At 39.3% G+C, this 12,116-nt stretch overlaps 1 protein-coding gene across 2 annotated transcripts in view; it reads left to right on the forward strand.

The window, feature by feature from the left end:
* The first annotated feature begins 1,128 nt into the window (after window positions 1–1,128).
* The window catches only part of epha8 (eph receptor A8), a 130,289-nt gene continuing 119,301 nt past the window's right edge, over window positions 1,129–12,116 (forward strand). For both annotated transcript variants that reach the window (XM_034698217.1, XM_034698222.1), the window contains exon 1: window positions 1,129–1,189. The gene's annotated coding sequence lies outside the window, so the exon portion shown is untranslated. The remainder of the gene's footprint in view (window positions 1,190–12,116) is intronic.

Consider the following 12,116-nt stretch of genomic DNA (forward strand, 5'->3'; position numbering starts at 1 on the left):
ATGTAACTTAACATACAGTAAATAGTGTTGGGTCTTAAACGTACTTTTGAGTATTTTTGATGTATGTTCTTCTAGATACTTCGAACTGCCCCTTTAAATTCATGTAAGTAACTCAGAGTCAAGTTCTCTTATGTTTAAAAATACTTAATTACTTCGATTTTAAACACAAGCTTAAACTAATAAACTCAATAATAAGCTAACTGGTGCCCATTTTTAATTTAAGCCAATTAAACAGGTTTCAAAAACAAATACATTTGATGAAAACTGTCCTTTTTTCTGTATTTTAATCAACAATCTGCCCCCCCCCCCCCCCCCCCCCCCAAAAAAAAATCAATAAATCATACTGGAGATGTAGGAGGGGGGGACAACAGGAAAATAGCACAATCAAATAAATCCTTAAGATACATGGAAACAAGTAAAACATACATACACAGATACGTTTGTGTTACAGCGACGTGTCAGTGTGTATCATGTTGACTGATGAGAAACGACAATGATGCTCTGGATGACATAATGGTGTCAGGGATTTGTTCTTATGTCTCAACGTCTGGCAGCGTGGCTTCTTATACCCTCTTCAGGCTTGTTATTTAAATTATATCTGTTGATCTGTCTTTCATCAACAGGCTACTTTAACTATGTACTGTGCCTTGTGTGGAGTGTTAGTCTGATTTTGAGGTGTTCCTGGCTCTGACCCCTCATATCAGAATGTGCAGCTGTTGCACATTTGGGCCGAGGTTCTGTTCTGTTTTGGTTCTGCACACTTAAAATGAAATGTTTTGTTTCCTGTTCTATTCTGAGCCCGGGCCACCGAGGTCCCGGCTCCGAGGGCTCTGAGGGTGAGCCAGGTCAAGGTGACATCACACGCTGTGACACCTGGCTCAGAGTAAGCGTGACAACCGTCCCACTTCATCAGTCACACCTGTCAGACAGGTGTTTGTGTGTGTGTGTGTGTGTGTGTGTGTGTGTGTGTGTGTGTGTGTGTGTGTGTTTGTGTGTGTGTGTGACTCTGTTGGGTGCCAGTGCACTCTGAGGATGGTGATAAAGGACAGGATGGATGGGGGAGGAAGGGGACAAACAATCATTTAAAGTTCATTGCTGACCTCTGTTTTTTTCTCTCTCTGCAGTGAATCTGCTGGACACGACCACGTACACGGGAGACTGGGGCTGGCTCACGTATCCGTCACATGGGGTAAGAATAACACAACAACACTGCGCATTCACTGCAATGAAAAACACAGATATAGAAACCTTTAAAATAATGAGCCAGTCTGCAGGGTGATCCTGCTGGTTCTGTGGTTCTGAAACCAGAACTGAGGTCATTTTTAGAGTTCAGAACGACACCTGTTTTAAGATATTCCAATTTTGATTCCATCTGAAGACGTGTGAGGCTGGGATTATTCAGTCCTGGTGCAACTTGTGCTCATTTACTGGGATCTAGTTGTAATGCTGACACTACAGAGGAGCAGTGCACTCTTCCCCTCAAATTAAAAATTCACTCCCATGCAACTTCAGAATGAGTCTTCTAGGGCACCTGTATTTGACTCGGCTCATCTCTCTGAGAAGATAGAAACAGAAATTATCGTATTTAAAGAAAAAGACTGAAAAAAAGGATCTGGGTGCTCGTGTTGAGGGGACTAGGTGATACAAGCTCAGTCAGTCCATCTGCAATCCTTTTTTTGGCTGAACACATGGCGTGAAATGCTGCTTCTGCTCAACCGTCAGCCTCACACAGCAGTTGCTTCGCACCACCACCACACAGCCATACGCCTGTAGTGTGACGACTTGGCAGAGTGTGCGCACCATTTGACAGTTATTTTGCCCGGAGATGCTCCGGATCATGCGCTAAATTTCAGCAGTGATGGCAATATTTTTTTTCATGACCGCCCGGCCTCTGCAAACACTAACAAGTCTGTTTGGATACCACTGCAACAAAAATTGAACTCTTGGGCACCAAAAATGGTGCATTTTAATATCTATGATTTCCACATTTTCCAATGTGTTGGTACAGAAAAAATCACTGAAGACAAAGCAACGTTTGAAAAACTCTTAAAATCAATGAAAGGCAAAACTAGAAAATTATATATCCATTAAAAAAAAATTCTGAGAAGGTGTGTGTATCTGCAGAAGATTTCTCCTTTTCTCTTCTCCTGTATTGGTGATTTATTAGTGTCCGTCATTGTGCGGTGGTTTGAAGCTCCCTGTCAACATCCTGTAATCAGGACAAATAGAACATATTGAGTGACCAGGACATCTCTTCCTTTGGTCCTCTGTCTGTCTGCATCAGACATAAACAGTACATCAAAATTGCACCGGTCCGTCTCAGATCCGTCACAGCACCGGATCTGATATTCTATTCTAGTCAATGTATTAACTTCCACTGGATCTGCTCCGTTGCGTTCCGGCTGTGTTTCTGATCCAGCAGGTCGGAGCCCTCCGGATCAGATACACAAGACTTCTATTTTTGCCAGATGCCGGAGCACGACGCACCAATCCCAACAGAGCAGATGGAGCGGGACAGGAAGACAGGCACCAAAAAAAAATGAAAATATAATTTTCAGAATAAAACACTGTGTTATCACCAGATCGTATTTCACTTAACTACAACAACAAACCATCATGATGAGCGGAGCCAGGCCGGGAGTCAACAGGTCAGAGGTTTTCAGAGGACCATGAAGACAACATGGATGAGGAGAGGAGGAGGAGAATCCTTGATTCAGTAATTACTGCGGGGAAACCTCGGTCACATGACTTGAGCTGCCCGGTGGTCCTGCTTCGTGCTGGGATCTGAAAACACAACAGATGGGTGTCAACGGACGAGAGAGCATCGAGAGGGAATGGCAGTGGATCATTTATGGACCTTACTTGGATCTGCTGGAAGTCTGATGTTAGCGGTGTAGAGGCTGTGACAGAGGGCGGAGCTGAGACACACAGCAGGCAAGAAGAGGCCCAACTCCAGGAGCAAACAAACTAAATGTGATTCCTTCCTGGAGACGTGTTGATAAGTTCTTTAGAGAGTAACTGCTGAGTCAAACATCAGAAGAAAACTTTGTATTGTTCATTTTCCCAACTTTTTTTTCTTTACCAGCGCTCATTCCCTTCACTTCATTTCTAAGTAGATCAACCTCTGCTGCTCGCCCTCTCCTTTCCCTCCTGACCGCTTCTGGTTGAAAATATGAGTTTTGATCTGTTTTGTTTTTCATGGGCTTTAGTGCTTTTTAATACTTTTAAAGCATGTGGTTTTGAAAAGTATCAAATTATCAAACAAGGTCCTATTTACTCTCCATCCAGCATCCACCCTCCATGTAGGAGAGTGTTAAACTCAAGAAAAGTGTGATCGAGCTGTTATCCTATGGGTGCTTCCAGCATAATTTCTGATGTCACTTTTGACCCTTACCCTCCACATATTGGCAGAAAGGTACAAATCACACCAACCCTCTTGATGGGCTGGCCCCCAAGGCAGGTGAAGAAATTGCAAAGGGAGGAGGGGAAGAGATGAAAGAGAGAGGAAAAGTTGACAGGAAGGCCACAGCGTTGCTACATTAGCATATTGTAATGCCACCTGATGATGCCCGGGGTGATGAATTAGGACTCCAGCCGTGATCTTTATAGCAGCAAGATGCCACCATGTCCCAGAGTCCCCTTGCTGTCAGAGATGTGGTAGAAACATTTAACTCACCTCCGGCCCACACGACAGAAGGCGCTGTGACTGAACGTCGGCCAGCAGGAACAGATGGATTGTCTTTCAAGTCCTGAGAAAGAGCTGGAAGAATTGGATTAGAGTTTTGAGTGTTCTGACTCCTTCTGTGTAAAATCAGCATGAAGAGTGAATCCCCTTCATTTTGACAGCAGTGTTATAACAGAGATTACATAAACTCAGCCTGTACTGTTTCATCTAATTGATTCAATATGCCAGAAATCTTCAATTCTAACTTGATGACAGACGTTTTCTCACTCTCAGCTCGTGCATATGAAATATTTGACTGAGTGGATGTGAAGCTGTAAGCTCAGCTTTGTGGTGTTATGGAAGGTTACATAACCCATCTGTTGCTGAGTGAAAAGGATCTGAGGAAGGAGAAACAAGCTGTGTGTTGTTTTGCTCTCATCCGATAGTTTACTCTGACTGCTGGTTTTCAGATGGCATATGTTTACCCAGGAAACAAAAGTACTGGTGTTTGGAGGGGGAGACGGTGGTTCTTGTTGGAACTTAAATATTGTGTGTCCATGAAATCAGTCCTTTATGTGCCAGAGGTGGGCACAGTTAATCAAAGATTGAACACCATTGAATGTTAATCCATTTAAAGCTGTGATATAAGTCAATCGGATAATTAACAGAAGTTAATGTCGACATTAAACCTGTATAAAGTATGACAGTCTGCCCCCTTACTACTGCAACAGAAATGGTCGTCAAGTGTCATTAGAAATTTGATCCAGAAATAATGATAATTATTAGTATAATAATAACTTTATTAATATAGAACCTTTAAAAACAAGTGTTTACAAAGTGCTTTGACAAACAAAGCATGGCAGACTTCAAGAGGATGATAGAATAAACCTTAATCAGACAGAGAGGAGTGTAGAAATTGCAAAAACACAAAAAATTAGAAGAAAAGATGCACATTTAACAGAATAAAGTGGTGAGACAGTAGACCAATAAATCATTGTTAAAGAGGTTTTTCAAAAATAGGAAAAAATGCATAAAAATAAATAAATAAATACATTTAAAATAAATAAATAAATGAATAAATAAAATAAAAAATAAGCAAATAAAAGCATTAAAAGACAATAAAAAGGTTTTAAGAAGAAGACATCACATCAGAGAAAATAGAAAAGAATAGATTAAAAACATTAAAATAGTAAATGAAAAAATGAAATAATAAAACAAGAAATAATCAAATAAAATTAAAAACAATTAATTAGTTAGATAATAATAAAAATAAAAATTGTTCAAAGGATGAAGTCACATAAAAGCAAGTCTGTAAAAATAGGTCTTAAGAAGAGATATAAAAGATGTCACTGACTCTGTGAGCATCATCTCCTCAGGGAGTTCCAAAGTCGAGGGGCTAAAAACACTGTATCCATAAAGGTCCACAGTTTACTTCAAATCTACAAAGGCCGTATACTCTTGCTCAAGTTGTCTTTGATACATTTCAGCAGGTAAAACCAGGGTTTGGATCTTTCTTTCTCAAGTTAACAATTTGACAGTGGGCAATGTCGATGAATCCTGCTCAACGGCTCTGGGTAAACCCAGAACGCCTTATTGCAGGTCAGTCATAGACACGCTGGTGCCATGCAGTGAGGACAAGTTTAACAGTTTTATCTCCTCTCCATGCCGACATGATACAGGTGAGTCAGCAGAGTGATTACTTTGTAAGTCAGGTAAGGTGAAGATAAGATAAGAAAGAAGATGACTTTTCTTGGCATCCCGTCAGAGAGCTGAGGAAACCCAAAGTGTAGTTCACGTTTTGCTCTTCTGATTTTAGGTTTTGGCTTTTTTGCACCTCTGATTAAGGACTGTGGTGTTTAAGAATTTAATTAAGCATCACTTGTTTGAAGTACGGCTAGTTTTACATCTGTGAAAGCCTGTGGCCTTTCTGTAACTGCTACGAAAGCAATGCTTCAGTATAACCAGGAATTTACAAACTCTTGTTGGTACTGAAACATTTCATTCTTAAAAGTAAACATTTTACCATATGTATAATTTGGGGCTTTATCAATCAATCAATCAATCAATCAATCAATCAATCAATCAATCAATCAATCAATCAATCAATCAATCAATCAATCAATCACTCACTCACTCACTCACTCACTCACTCACTCACTCACTCACTCACTCACTCAATCTATCTATCTTTCAATCTATCAATCTATCAATCTATCAATCTGTATTCATACAGCGCCAAATCACAACAAATGTTATCCTAAGACTCTTTCCAAACAGAGCAGGTCTAGACCGTAGTCTATGTTCTATTATTAACAAAGACCCAACATCAAGACAGGATAAGATCCAGTCCCATCTTACAGACAGGACTCAGTCTGATCTCCTCTTAATCCACCATGAGCAGAGCACTTTGCAGCATTTAGCAAGGTGCAGTGGTAAGGACAAACTTCCTTTAACAGGCAGAAACCTCCAGCAGGACCAGACTCATGTTAGACACACATCTTCCTCAACCATTTTCAGAGAGGTTAGCTGGATAGAGAAGTAAACTGTAGGAGAGAGTGAGGAGTAACATGCTACAAATAAAACCTTGGCTGCTTGTGATTTCACCATGGGCCAAACCAGCTCTCTGTTTCTTTATATTTAATACTTAAAGTCTTCTTCAGCAGGTAACTCTATTTTGACTTAATCCCTTGTATAAAACGTTTTTATTTGGAACTCAGGGGAATGTCAGTGAAGCTGGTGTTACTTCTGAAGGATGCTTTCAACTCTTTTTATTTATTTGGCACCCACTGTGTATCAACTAAGAACTATTAAAATACTGTTCCCTCGTGATCACTACACTCTGCCTTACATAACATTTAAAAAGTTTCATCTTCCTTTTATTACTTCTACAGCTCCATTAGCCATCCATCCATGTTATATCAGACTGAGTAGATCAGACTCTTACAACCTAATTAGTTTTACAGAGGACTTTCATTGATTGTGCACAGAGTATGATTAACAGAAGGTCAAGGCTAAATTTATTTTTAGACACCATAAAAGAAAAGTATATGCAAGTGCTTCATGATACACATATCTGAGTGAGATCAACGGGGAATGTGCAGAAATTAAAGCATTATTATGTTTGCTTGCAGATATTCATTCATCAGGAAATGCAAATAATATAAACAACATTACATCGAATATAAAATTGGTAGTGAGATTATCGTTTTTGTTAGTTTCTTGTTGTTTCTGTAAAACAGGGTTTATAAGATGATTCTCAGGTTCTCCACTGATGACACAATAAAGGAATCATACGTTGTTTTTCAAACCACCTACTATTCTAGCAAAAAAAAAATCTCTCAGAAAGCTGCAGCTTGTTCAGAACCCTGCAGCTAGAGTTTTAACGAGGAGAAAGAAAACTGACCACATAACTCATCTTTTAAAAACTCTGCACTGGCTCCCTGTTTCTTTTAGAATTGATTTTAAAGTCCTTATACTTGTTTTTAAAGCTCTTAACAGCTTTGCTCCTCCATACATTACTGATCTCCTGTCATTTTATGTTTCAGCCCGATCACTGAGGTCCTCGAATGCTTCCCTTTTAAATGTTCCTCGTGTGTCACACACAAGCACCGGCCAGAGGGCTTTCTGTTTTTATGCCCCTAGGCTGTGGAACTCTTTGCCTCTGGACATCAGAACAGCAAGCTTAAGACTTACCTTTTTAATCTAGCTTTTAATTTGGAGTAATTTATTTTAGCCCTGGACTGCATTATTATTATTATCATTATTATTATTTTTTATTATTATTTTTTTATTTTATTTTGTATTATTATTTGTATTATTTTTATCATTATTACCTAAAGCATTGTTTTAACATGTATTTATTTATCTTATTTATTTATTGTGTTCATTTGATCTCGTTAACTCTACCTTATTTTTTAACTTTTATTTCCACTCTTACTTATTTTATTAATTTTACTGTGTTGATTTTCTTTTCTTTTTTAAGTATTTCTTTGTTTTTAAATAATGCGTTCTATAATTTTACCATTGCTTTTGTTTTCTTACTGTCTGTTACTCTGTGAAGCACTTTGGGCTACATGTTTTTATGTATGAAAGGTGCTATATAAATAAAGTTGAGTTGAGTTGAGTTGAGTAGCAGTACTTACTGATTTATGCCAAAACTCCCTGGTATCATACTGATTCAGGAACATTTCTCAATATACAACGGACCAGTCTCCCTCACGTACTGTTTCCCACAATGAACAGCGCTAACGTTCTCCTTCTTTTTTTCCGTATATGACGGGGGAACTCAGTTTTTAGGTGCTGTGAAAATCATTACATCACATATAAACCGCCTCTTAACCTTTTAAATCATAAGTGATGCTGAAGAAGCAGTTTATCTATCAGATTGCCCGTTGTTTACTTCCGCTGTCCGGCGGAAAAATCCAGTGGCCCCTGACCCAGCATCCTGCAGACCAGATCCAACAGAACAGTCAGATTACAGACTACCTTCAAACGCAGTATGTAGCAGGCAGTACGTACTGCCTGCTACATACTGCGTTTGAAGGTGGTTTCGAAAACAGCCTTAGTGACAGTTCAATCCTTTATTTTCGAAGAGCTGACCAAACAGTTCACTTCCAGATAACTTGTATTGTTGTTGTTTTTTCTACCAACATGGCTAAAACTATTGTTTATGTATATTTAAAGTGCTTGTGTAGCTGTAACCCTAAAACAAAGTTAAGATCAGAGTAATGTTGTTGAGGTCAGGACAAACCATCACACTGCTTTTGACAGTGCATGCCAACATAAAAACAACAGCTCATTATTCAGGTACGTAATGTGTCTTCTACAGTGTAGCTTATGCTTTGCTTCCACGTTTAAGGAATAATCTTCCTCTGGCAATTATACCAAGTTCTCATAAAATCTCAAATTATCATTTTTAAACTTTTAAAATCATACTAAGAGGTTTTTTTCAGGGGTGAGAGATTCAAGAATGCATGAGTGGTGTTTTGGAGGTAAAGCACTAAACGTTTGAACATAAGACACTAAAGGGACAGTCTTTAAGAGATATTATGAAATGTAGGATTGAGAGAAAATACCGGAAACATTTCATTCTTTTAATTTAGCAGACAATTTTGTCCAAGTAGAGTAAGTACAACACAAGCAAACCTCTGGACAGGAGAAACATCTTGACTAAATGCCTAAAAAAAACAAAACAGCTTGGAGCTCATAGCGCCCTATTACCCATTGAGAACACGCTCCAAGCAGGCAGTTCTGCTCGTCGTACCTAAAGTCTCTAAAAGTAGTATGGGAGGTAGAACCTTCAGTTATCAGCCCCTCTCCTTTGGAATCATCTACCAGTCAGGGTCCGGGAGGCAGACACCATCTCAACTTTTAAGAGTAGGCTTCAAACTTTCCTTTTTGATAAAGCTTATACAGTAGTTGGAGCTGGATCAGGCTTGGAGCAGCTCTTAGTTATGCTGCTATAGGCTTAGACTGCCGGGGGAACTGACACACTGGGAGACTTTCCCTCTCTCCTCTCTGTTTGCCTGTCATTTACTTTAACTCTCCCTGTCCCATTAAAGTTACAAACCATAGACCTTTCTGGAGTCCCTGAGCTCCCTTGTCTCGTAAGTTCCTCTGAGCTGCTATAGACGGCTTCCTGCTGTGGACGTGCCAGACTCCAGCTGATACGGACGTGCTGGACTCCAGCGGCAACAGCTAGAACTACGACTACGACTCATCTCATCCCTATCATCGCTCTCTCTCTCTCTCTATCATCGCTCTCTCTCTCTCTCTCTCTCTCTCTCTCTCTCTCTCTCTCTCTCTCTCTCTCTTGCACACAGAGAGTCAGAAACAACAGTAAAGGGTCTGCTGTCTTCTATGTGGGAGGTTTGAGTTACTCTGAGCAGTAAGTGCCGCTGTACACTGGTTATGTTTTCAGCTTGATAATGATGCATTCAACAGGATTCTTCAGCACAACTATCAGACCACAAGCAGCACTTTGCTGCTGCAGGCCGGCTTCTGCTTACACTTTATTTCAAAAAAGAAGAGAAAATGACCAAAGTCTGAAGGCTTACACCTCCTCTTTCACTTTTAATGAACAGTAAATTATTTTTAAACAAGGGTAGACAAATAAAGGGAGTATGTCCTTTGTAAAATGATTAATAAGAGATTAGATTTACTGTGAACTTAAAGAAAGAGGAAAACATCATCTCAATGGATTTTAATTCAAACAAACCTCACTGTGAGTACAAGGAAAGATGTTACCTGGTAGTCACATGGAGGTGTGTTTGCAGGACTCAACTCAGGCTTTAAGTAATTCTAAGGTGGGTTTCTACTCTTGGATAAGCAAGTCTCAAATCACCTTTGACTTATTTTATAGTCTGCTCGATAAAAAGTATCCTCCTGTTTAGTAGGAAAGTAGTCGATAATAACTATAAGCCCACTATGCACGCACTAGAACACGAATGTCTGGATCAGCAGAGAAGCACATTGAACAGATTTTACCCTGCCATTTTCCTGGTACAAGTTGTGGCAGTGTAACACCCGATTGAGCAGCTTTATGAATTCTGCTGACAGAACATAAGCATGTGAGCTGGGCTGTTAATGACATTGCATTTAGCAAAGCTTTATACTCTCTTTCTGGCTGCCTCTATATTATAGTACTACTCTTTCCTTAACACCAAGATCAGGGATGTTCCAAAGCAAATGATTCTGTGTTGGTTTAAACTGAATATAAGATTCTGACTAACAAAGTAGTCTGAAGGTAATACAACACTCAGAACAAGGGACAAATGAATTAATCTATACAGAGGATCACAAAGTCTGCAGATAAACAAAGTCCAATTGGTTTTCCGAGTGTTGCTAACACTAGCAGAGCTAGCATCCCCTATGATAATGAAACCAGCCATGGTTCGGTCATTGAGTTTGTTCAGTGGTGTGAGGAGTCTTACCTTCAGCTCAAAATGTCTAAAACCAAAGATATAGTCATTGATTTTAGAAGGAATTATCACATGAGTAAAGTGACTCATATCAAGGGTCAGCCTATCGAGTCTCTGCAAACTTATTAATACCTTGGTACAGTCATTGACATGAAATTGAACTTTGAGGCAAACTGTGCAGCACTGTGTAAAAAGGCTCACCAGCGTTTGCATTGTTTGAGGAAACTTGCATCCTTTCACATTGATCGAACCATTATGACCAAGTTTTACTGTGGTTTTTATTGAAAATGTTCTGTCCTTTTCTCTAGTGTCATGGTTTGGCCTAATATCTCTAAAGGAAATTAATTCAATGAACCAGATTGTTAAATGCTCAAGCAAGTTGACTGGTGAGCCACAGGCATACACAGCATCCCCGTACACTAAACAGGTACAGCGGATAGCAACCTCTATTTTTAATGATGCCTCACACCCTTTGCACAGTGAGTTCAAGCTCCTTCACTCTGGACAATGGTTTTTAGTCCAAAGGTGCAGGACACAGCGGTACAAAAAAAGCTTTGTTCATGCTGCTATTACTGAGCTGAACAAGCGACAGATTTTTCCTTCTCATCTAGACTCAAACTCCAATTTTAAGAAGTCCAGATTTTCTTATTTATTCATGTGATTTTATAGTTTAATGGTTGATTGTTTTCTGATATGCCTTTTAAATGGAACCTCCTTTATCATTTTGTCATGTCTATTGATTTTATCATTTTTATTTTTATATTAGTTTAGGATATTTTAGTATGTTTAGCACATTATTTTGATTGTCTTGTAATTCTGAAATGACCCAACATCTCACTGGCTGCAAAACAAGTTTACCTATGGGTACAAATAAAGTAACTTGAACCCCCTAGCTTGTAGGTTAATGCATGCATGCCTGTGCTGGTTACTCATTGTCCCTGCCTAGTTAACTAAATCAAAACCAAAATTCCCTAAAGCTGCACCATGAAAAGCCATCTGTCACCTGTGCTTGTTTATATCTAGGTAGGGGAACATGATAGCATTAAAGCGATGAATCAAGCAATCAATCTTTATTTGTATAGCGCCAACACTGGTGCCATGCAGTGAGGACAAGTTTAACAGTTTTATCTCCTCTCCATGCCGACATGATACAGGTGAGTCAGCAGAGTGATTACTTTGTAAGTCAGGTAAGGTGAAGATAAGATAAGAAAGAAGATGACTTTTCTTGGCATCCCGTCAGAGAGCTGAGGAAACCCAAAGTGTAGTTCACGTTTTGCTCTTCTGATTTTAGGTTGTGGCTTTTTTGCACCTCTGATTAAGGACTGTGGTGTTTAAGAATTTAATTAAGCATCACTTGTTTGAAGTACGGCTAGTTTTACTTCTGTGAAAGCCTGTGGCCTTTCTGTAACTGCTACGAAAGCAATGCTTCAGTATAACTGGGAATTTTCAAACTGTTGTTGGTACTGAAACATTTATTTTTAAAAGTAAACATTTTGCCAGTTTTGTATGTATAATTTGGGGCTTTATCAATC

Source organism: Notolabrus celidotus, chromosome 1 (assembly GCF_009762535.1).
Source record: "Notolabrus celidotus isolate fNotCel1 chromosome 1, fNotCel1.pri, whole genome shotgun sequence".
In the NCBI taxonomy this organism is placed as follows: domain Eukaryota; kingdom Metazoa; phylum Chordata; class Actinopteri; order Labriformes; family Labridae; genus Notolabrus; species Notolabrus celidotus.